Raw genomic sequence first — 9,895 nt, 5'->3', positions numbered from 1 at the left:
GTTGTGTTTTCGTACTTTTAATATTTAGGTCTTAGAATATCTAGGTTAACAGACATGCACTTTCGGTGTTTTATTTCATGATATTTCTTTGTGGGCTGCCATTATCAATATATGGAAGAATAGTTTTGTCATGAATGTGAGACCTAGCATGACAAATTTTAGCGACAAAATGGCGAGGTAATATAACCCGCATATACCGCATGTTACATAGCATAGCACATCGCATACATAAACTTAAATACAAACGCAGTCTCATGGCGACGGCGCTGACAACGGCATAACTTCGCTTGCCGTGTACATATAATGGTTATTGAAACAATTGGCCACATATCTGCTTGCTTCGCTGCAAATGACGTCGAAAGACGATAGCCTTCTGCCCTCCCTGATACCTAGCACCCTCTCTTCTCCCCCCTCCCACCCCTCACGCTCTTCCCCTCCCCTTTCATTCCTCGCATGATGGATGCAATGGAGGTTTTGCTGAACTCAATTCAAACGTCTCGCGTTCGCCCTGACCTCGCACCATCTGTTGGGACTTTTTATTACTGTAGGCTTAAAGCTGGCTACAAAGCCGCGGCTTCAGTCGGCTTGTTTTTAACGCGTAGCGTCTCATCGACATATAACATGCAAAAAGCTCATGAGAAAGAGTGTTACTGTCGCAATATTTCACGAGCTAGCACGCTCGTAAGTTGAGCATACGCGTGACATCTGGGTCAAGCCGTCACATGACGTCGCATGACGCCGCACTTCCTTGTTGTCGCCTTCGTCCGGCTTGGCTACCAGTGAAGCAGCATCCAGAAAAACACAGTACAAACCAGTGGCAGAAACTTGATCTTGTGGCGTCTATCCAAGCTTCAGAACTCGGAAAATATGGGCCACGAATATTTACGTAAAAAGCATCTATACGAAGCACTACTCATAAATGAATACTGTGTTATCTGTATACTTATATCAGTAATCACGTGTCACGTACAAAACTATGCACGTCGCACGCCTAGTGTGATTAGATAAGCCTGTTGAATAATAGAATTGGCGGCAGCATCCAAGAAGCGTAGGATGCAGAAGGCACGGCTTGTGTCGAACGATGACTGCATAACCATGATAATCCGGTGAAACACAATGACAGAGTGAAAAGTTTGCTTACTGAAAAAGTTTGCATCTCAGAAAACAAAGTTGCCGTGTTCCACTGTTATCGTATGTTTAAATTTCTGTGGTGAATGCGTTTTTCCAGTATTGCCACAAGGAAATAGAAACGTGTTGCATGCCCATTCATATAGACGTCTTTAGACGATATTGCTATGGGATAAGCTGATTTGGTCTTCAATAAGGACAGAATGCGGTCAGCCGTCTAGAAACGAGGTGCTCAACGGCAAAGATAACTCTTCAGTCTAGTTCTGATTAAAGGCTGGGAACACTTGAAGCATGGGGCAGAAAACGTCCAAACAGTGCATATATTCTTTTGGGACGAAATGTGCAATATTCTTGCTGTATCTTAGATAAGTTCTTGGAGGCTGTTGACCTGATAAATTATAATTATAATTGTAACACTTGCAAGATGCTTCGATTATGCAGCAACATTGTCATCACTTAGTAGTCATATCACTGCTGCATTCAATTATGTTTCTTCACAATATATTGCGAAGAGGTCTAAATTTTTGGCTGCAAATGCACAAATGCTAACAACATTAGTCATAAGGAACTTTAGTTCCAAATGGGTCATTAGTTTAGTTATTAGTTAGCACGTAAATTTTACAGGTTGCAAGGCAAAAGGAGAGGAGCAAACGTAGATAGTGGTAAGACAGGAGTTTATTATTGTCGCATTAACATGATTGTAGCCCAATATAGAGTTTTTTTTTTCTGTCCAGCTCTCTAGTCGAGGACATGTACGGCTTGCTTGGAAAGTACCTCCTCTTGCTGGTTGCTGCCACACTCGGTAAGATTACGCAGCCAAAGAAGGTATTGCCTCAACTTGACGTTTATGGGCATCCACTAGAAAACAGATCACGACAGGGCTTTCACAATTTGTCCTACAAAAACCTACTTTCATATGTGTCAGGGGGGATAAAGGAAAAAGAAATCGATGAAAAATTTGTTTCGCCTCAGATTTCCAAGTAAAACAGGGCGTCCCCGTGTCACATTCCTTGTGTGGCAATGCATAATCAAGACGTTCACCAAGTTTTTCTCTAATTTCTTATCGATATTACGAATTAACAACCTTTATGGATTCTCAAAAATACCTCAGCCAACATTAGTTCTGGCGCTTTTGGTAAAAAACAATACAATATTTTTAAAGAGATTTGCTGCTTGGCCCTCAAATAGAGGGGTGGGAAAGAGGCCATGTGACACGGCCAGTAGCCGTTGCGCTGGGTGCCTTGAATTCTTGAGTTTCAACACCTAATGGTGTTTCTTTAGGTATGAAGTTTTTGCAATATGTGTTGCGTTATAGGCGTATCGTTAAAGTATTCAATATAAGTTACAATGTGCTGCAATAAGAATTAGTAATCACTATGGAATGCCCTAACAGCTATGCGCTATTCAATGCACATTGCACATTTATATCCTTAGCTTGACGCTACTGAAAGGTTACACCTAGACTCTAACGCTCTTGATTACATTATGTGGGGACAGCTTGCTGTGCGCCTGTCTGTGGCGTGAAGCAGTAAATATCACACAAGAACAACATACCATGCTTTACTTGGGTATCAAGAGCTGCCGTACAGCAGCCTACACAGCATCAATAACCACCGGAGGCGCACAGGCCTTTACCTATATAAGTGACATGCATGGGCTCAGCCCCGCAAGGCGGCGCTGAAGCATAACCTGACAGTCCCCACGGGCGAGATCTAGGCTCGATGGCGTTAAACCCTGCAGGACCAAATAAAAGTTGCTCACCACCGCCACGCCGAGGTCGTACACGCCAGTTACGGTAATGTCGGCGACATATAGAATGGCAATGTAAGCCATAAAATTACAACTGTCGAAGTGTGTTTAGAAAAATGATGTATTGGGGAACTGCAGAATGGGTTCGGGTTTAAGCCAGGCAGACACTTAGAGGATAATATGTTAGTACTAAGTCAGTGCATATGATTTCATTAACTCAGAATATAACTTTATCGATCGCATTTCTAGATAATAAAGGAGCCTATGACAACGAAATTTTTAGGGGGGATATTCGTAAAGCCAAAGGCATAGATGACGAGTTCTTGGAGCTTCTGAGGGGTGTATATATATATATATATATATATATATAGAGAGAGAGAGAGAGAGAAAGAGGGATACCGACAACCAAGTACAAGTTTCTATAGGAAGGTCCAGAACGTAATGAAGTGGTGGGAATTCACCAAGGACTAAAGCAAGAATGTCATCTGTTTTCCTTCTTGTTCACGCTTTAGGTTAAGGCATAGAAAGACTAGGGCATAGAAAGACGACTGGCAAACAGAGAATTAAGGTTTGATTTATCCTGCATGCATAATGAAGAAATGGTGCAACAGAAGGTACCTGGACGAAATAGTGGACGAAATAGTGCTTACTAGCGGACAATTCAAGAGATTTACAGGCACTTGAGAATATATTTGGCAACGCAGCGACAAATCTGGGCCTCGACTTTCTCCACGAAAAATCGGGGGGAATTAAGATCTTTCATGAATAGACGAGTAATTACGTGGTGTCTATTCAACAGCAAGTCATACCGATAGTCAAGCAATATAAATACCTCGGCGTATACATAACCGAATGCAAAACTTACTCTAAGCATACGTTAATATATTCTGAAAGTAAATGTCAAGCGGAATGCACCAATAATGAAACACAGAGCACTGTGGGGCCACAATAAGTATGAGGTGCTGCGTGACATCTGGAGAGGAGTAATGGTGCCAGCGCTAACCTTCGCAAATGAAATTCGATGCTTAAAGCCTGATATTTTGTCGGGGTTGGGAGTTAACCCAGGATCGGTAGGCTGGTTGGCTTCGGGAGCTCACGGTACAACCACAAATAAGGCAGTGAAGAGTGACGGGGGTTGGGCCTGCTTTGAAGTCAGAGAAGCACAGAGCAAAATTAGTTTCGAAGAAAGACTCAGGAACATGGATCAAAATAAATGGGCGGGTAAAGTGCACAAGTATATGTACCTGAAAAGCATGGAGACAGCATGAAGGAAATGGTCAACAAGGTTGGCGAACAAGTACAGCGTTATTGAAAGTGTAAATGGACAACCAGGAGTCATACCAAAAGAATGTAAGAGAAATAGTTGGAGACCATTACATGCAACGAATGGGAAAAAAAGGATCATAGAGATTTACAAGAATGGGAAGGCACAAATTATATAGAAAAATCTGTAGAATAATCTGTACTATTTCAGGCCCGTGCCGGTTGCCTAAAGACACAAAAACATATGGGACACAAAAACTATCTGAGGAACGTGGATGCTGCAGTTAAAATCCAGGGATTGCTCAGAACATCCTAATCGAATGCGAAAGGATTCACCCAGTGAGAACTGTAGGTAACGTAGATCTTCCAGAAGCGCTTGGGTTTAATGTGGATGGAGGCATCAACCGGTCATCAGTCGAGAAAAACAAGATACGTTTAGAGTATTGGTGGAAAAAATCAGGGACTAGATTAATACATCGTGTTTCTCACAGTCAGGTAGATTTTGAACAAAGAGAAAAATGTTAAGGAAATGTACATAAAAATGCTTGATAAAAAACATGTATTAGCATACTGATTAAATCAAGCACGCTAGGCGACTATTTGTCACCGCCGCGTGTTAAAGGGGATGCCAATAAACAATCATCATCACCATCATCTTGCCTAACGGGCAGTTACGTTCACACATTCTATATTTAGTGACAGTTTCTATTAGCGTTCGGTACCGCGCAGCATGTCTCTTTCACCTTATTGACGAGGGTCAAACAAGCGAATCATCAAGCAGGAGATAACGCCATCACATAAGATGAAAAGAACATATGTTCTCCTTGTCCTTTGTCAAACCGCTTGCACGTTCTTTGTTAGACTGTAATTTATGAATCAAAATATCTGTATTTCGGAGTCTATAATACCCTAGACAAAAGTAACAAGTTGTAGATGCTGTCTTTACGAGGGGATCTTCTGTCTTCGTACAACACGACAATTTCAAATAGAACAGAAAAAACAGCTTTCGTTAAAGTTTTTGAGCACGAATGACTCTGCATTATACTTGAGGCATCGCAGTTAAATTGTGGCGGCTATAAATATCAAGAAATATTCATTGAAGTGCTTGTTTATTATTCATCTTCCCAAATTAGATGATCTAAGCGAAGCACCACCTTTCATTTGACACTTTGCAGTTACGCTGATTATTGCCCCATACCAAGCTGGCGCAATTCCACCGATGGCCTTCGAGCTCGTCAGAAAGGGCCCTGTTGGACGAAGTGAAGAAAATGTCAAGTAATGACGCATCAGTCTTCGTGAAACAGTGCGGTCAGTCTGTATTGCATTGACGCTGCCTGCTTTTATTCAATAAAATGAATAGAGCAAGAAATGGTCTGCAGTGAATACTTATCTGCACATAATTGGAGACAAACATTCTTCTTTGTGCCAAATGTCACATTTTCTTTATTTCATTTAGTGTACTCTGTCATAGGTACTGCTAAGCACGCGCTTCTTTCACTGTTTCTCCGAGACATTGCAAAAGAGCATTTCTTTCTTGCATCTTTAGTCTGATTGTTTCAATTGAATTTTAATTCTGTTCCTAGTCCATATTTCCATTGCATCATCATATTACCATATCATCGAAAGATGTTCAAGAGACGACTCGCCGCGAGAAAGACGATGAAGTGTGTCTGTGGTCTTGGTGCGAGCGAGTGTGGGCCTGGCTGTCTGGCTCCAGTGTAATTAGCCTGTAAATAGCCTCTTTCGTCTGTGTCCTTCCACACATAACATTCTGGTGGAGGTTAGCGATCCCCGTCCTTGCCACGGAACTCCGAAGTAGTCGGTACATCGAGCTTGTCACCATGCCCCCCCGGTGACGAGACCGCCTCTGCATCGGCTTCAGCTCGTCCGACTACTCCTATCGTCACTATTGCCCAACATCGCGACCCTGGTGTGTTCTCTGGCCTGGAGGGACAGGACTTTGACGAATGGATCAAGCTCTATGAACACGCCTGTGCGAATAACAGGTGGGACCCAACGATTATGCTAGCCAATGTCATCTTTTATCTCGGTGGCACCCCACGCGTGTGGCACCAAACGCATGATGACGAGATAACCAGTTGGGACAATTTCAAGGAAAAGCTACGGGAACTGTTCGGCGACCCCACTGGGCCCAAGGCTGCCGCGAGAAAGGCTCTTGCGTCGCGTGTTCAGACATCTGCAGAGCCGTACGTTTCATACATCCTCGACGTCTTATATCTATGCCGCAAAGCTGACGATACTGTCTGAAGCAGATAATGTGGCCGATGTGTTAAAAGGCATTGCCGGGGACGCTTTCAATTTGCTTGTTTTTGGCAACGTCTCGACTATCGACGCCATCATGAAAGAATGCCGTCGCCTTGAACACGCTAAGAGCCGCCGTATCACACCCCACATCACGCGACTACCCAACACTGCTGGTACGTCGACATGTGAGGGTCGACCGCGTCAGGCCACCACCTGTGACGACGTAATCCGTATTGTTCGCCGTGAGCTCGAGGCCTCCTGTTCCCCAGCTTTCTCCGTCACGCCTCCCGATCCGCCAGCTACCACGATTGCGATGATTCAGGCCGTCGTCAGACAGGAATTTGAGAACATGGGTCTGAACTCCGTGTGTTCAACGTCTCAGCTAAGCGTTCCCCAGTTCTCTAGCTGCCCTCCTCGCCCTCGGCAGTCCTTTTCTGCCACATCTCGCCGGAACCCGTCCGAAATGGCGTACCCCTGATGACAGACCGACCCGCTTCCACTGCTGTCGCATCGGCCACGTCGCTCGTCGCTGCCGCAACTGATGGGCACCTCCTCCTCGGACATACGCCTCCGCTTATTCCCGCACCTTTGGACCTTCTGTTCCCTATTCCACCCGTCACGCACCCAGTGCCGCTGATGCCCCCGCTTCGAACCTTCGCTACAGCCGCTCGCCCTCACCTCCCTCACCTCGACGCCATCAGTCTAGTTCGCCCCAAGCTCGTCGCTTTTCTTCGCCGCCTATCGCTCTGCTCACGTTGCCTACGAACCAAAACTTTCTTGACGTTGACGTCGACGGCTATCGTGTCACTGCGCTGATCGATACAGGGGCCCATATTTCAATTATGAGTGCTGCCTTCCGACGACGACTAAGAAAGCTCCTCACCCCAGCGTCGGCACGCGTCGTCCGCGTTGCGGATGGCGGTACTGTCCCTATCGTCGGCATGTGTACGTCACGTGTCAGCATCGCCGGCCGCCACACTCCTGTCCTCTTCACCGTGCTTACTCATTGCCCCCACGACCTAATTCTCGGACTGGATTTTGTTTCTGCACATTCTGCTCTTATTGACTGCTCTGCGAGTACCCTTCGCCTTGAGTAGCCGATTCTCGCAGAACATCCTGATGAACCCCCGTGCCGCTTACGCCCCAACGGCTTTATTCGCCTTCCACCAAAGTGAATAGCCTATATTTAACTGTTATCTTCCCCACCTGTTCCTGATGGCGAGTACCTCGTCATTCGTCTGCCCGACAATCCACTACAGTATGACGTCACCGTGCCTCACAGTGTCCTTACTCTTACTAATAAGTGCACTCGCATGCCTATTTTTAACTTTGGATTGGCAAAACAAGTTCTCCCGCAAGGTATTTGCCTTGCCAACGTTGATTGCCTCGGCGACCATCAAGTGGCAGCTTTATCAACCGATGATTCTTCTGAACTTGGCGTGCCCCTGGCGCCAGCCTCGGGCGCCGATCCCAACATAAAGAAAATGGTTGCGGCGTACCTGTCCTCTACACAGGCTGAAGACTTTTGCAAAGTGTTGTCGGCCTACCGAGATATTGTCGACTTCGATGATCGTCCTTTAGGCCAGACGCTCGCGGTGAAGCATCGGATTCCTACTAGTGATGCTACGCCTATTCACCGACGACCATATCGCGTTTCTGCGTCGGAACGCCGAGTAATTCAAAATGAAGTGACCAAAATGGTAGATAAAGAAATCATTGAGCCTTCTTCGAGTCCCTGGGCGTCACCTGTGGTGTTGGTTAAGAAGAAGGACGGCACGTGGTGCTTCTGTGTAAACTGCCGTCATTTGAACAAAATTACTAAGAAGGACGTCTACCAGCTCCCACGTATCGACGACGCCCTTGACTGCCTTCACAGTTCCAGCTATTCCTCTTCTATTGATCTTCGCTCTGGATACTGGAAGATTGCTGTTGACGATATGGACAGAGAAATAAACCGCGTTCATAACACCTGATAGCCTATACCAATTTAAAGTAATGCCGTTTGGGTTATGCAATGCCCCTGCCACCTTTGAGCGTATGATGGACTCCTTGTTCCAAGGTTTTAAATGGTCTACGTATCTCTGTTACCTCAACGACGTCATCGTCTTCTCGCCAACGTTCCACTCTCACCTTGAGCGTCTAACAACCATACTTGATGTTTTTCGAAAGGCGAAGCTGCAACTCAACTTGTCCAAATGTCGTTTTGGCCGCCGCCAAATTACTCTTCTGGGCCATCTCGTCGACGCTTCCGGAGTGCGGCCTGATCCCGACAAAACTCGTGCCGTCCGAGATTTTCCGGTTCCTAAGACAGCCGCAGGCGTTCGCAGTTTTGTTGGGCTATGCTGGTACTTTTGTCCTTTTGTTCAATATTTCGCGGCAATTGCTAGACCCCTCACTAATCGTCTGAAGAAAGGCGTACAATTTTCGTGGGGTACTCCAGAAGCCACCGCCTTCTTTCGTCTCGTCACTCTTCTCACCTCAACACCCATTCTCGCCCACGTCGACCCTGATGCCCCTACAGAATTGCGTACAGATGCCACCGGTCATGGTGTAGGTGCCGTCTTAGCCCAGCGTCAGCGTGGCCAGGATCGCGTTATTGCTTACGCAAACCGCCTCCTTTCACCATCGGAGCGTAACTGTTCCATTACAGAAAGAGAATGCATTGCTGTTGTCTGGGCAGTTGCGAAGTTCCGTCCTTACCTTTACGGTCGTCCTTTCTCCATAGTCATTGACCATGATGGCCTCTGCTGGCTCTCATCGCTAAAGGATCCTGCGATCCTCAGTGCTGCTTTCGTTTTCTCAGTATCTCAGCTCCTTCATTTCGCCGACGAGCAAGGTCGTGATGCCTAAATCAGAGCACTCATCGACCGTTTGGAACACTCTCCGGCCGATGCTACTCTACGCCTCTTCGTCCTCCGCGATGGTACTCTGTACCATCGTAACCTTCATCCGGACGGCTCTGGGTTCCTACTTGTAGTACCTAAACACCTCCGCTCAACCGTTCTAGAAGAGCTTCACGACGCACCAACAGCAGGACACCTCGGCGTATCTCGAACCTATGACCGAGTATGTCGCCGTTTTTTCTGGCCGGGCCTTGCCCGTTCCGTACGGCGTTACGCCGCCGCTTGTGAACTTTGCCAACGACGCAAGAAGCCTTCCCAGCTCCCCATTGGTTCCCTGCAGCCGCTCGACATCCCTGCCGAGCCCTTCCTTCGTGTTGGATTAGACCTACTCGGCCCCTTTCCGGAATCTACATCAGAAAAAAAGTGGGCTGCTGTCGCTGCGGAATACGCGACCCGGTACGCCGTAACACGCGCTCTTCCGACCAGTTGCGCCACTGACGTCTCGGACTTTCTCCTACATGATATCATTTTATGCATGGAGCTCCACGTCAATTGCTCACCGACCGTGGCCGTACGTTCTTGTCCGAAGTCATTGACGACATTATGCGTGCCTGCTCAATACAGCATAAAATTACCACCTCCTACCA

The 9,895-nt window shown here is 46.5% G+C and overlaps 1 long non-coding RNA gene across 1 annotated transcript in view; it reads left to right on the top strand.

Moving 5' to 3' along the window:
- Positions 1-5,480, top strand: part of LOC125939763 (uncharacterized) — a 17,491-nt gene extending 12,011 nt beyond the window's left edge. The window contains exons 2-3 of the long non-coding RNA XR_007463133.1: positions 1,863-1,930; positions 5,316-5,480. This is a non-coding gene — a long non-coding RNA (uncharacterized LOC125939763). The remainder of the gene's footprint in view (positions 1-1,862; positions 1,931-5,315) is intronic.
- Positions 5,481-9,895: the final 4,415 nt, after the last annotated feature.

Source organism: Dermacentor silvarum, chromosome 8, assembly GCF_013339745.2.
Source record: "Dermacentor silvarum isolate Dsil-2018 chromosome 8, BIME_Dsil_1.4, whole genome shotgun sequence".
In the NCBI taxonomy this organism is placed as follows: Eukaryota; Metazoa; Arthropoda; class Arachnida; order Ixodida; family Ixodidae; genus Dermacentor; species Dermacentor silvarum.
This window is presented reverse-complemented; position numbering and strand designations above follow the sequence as displayed.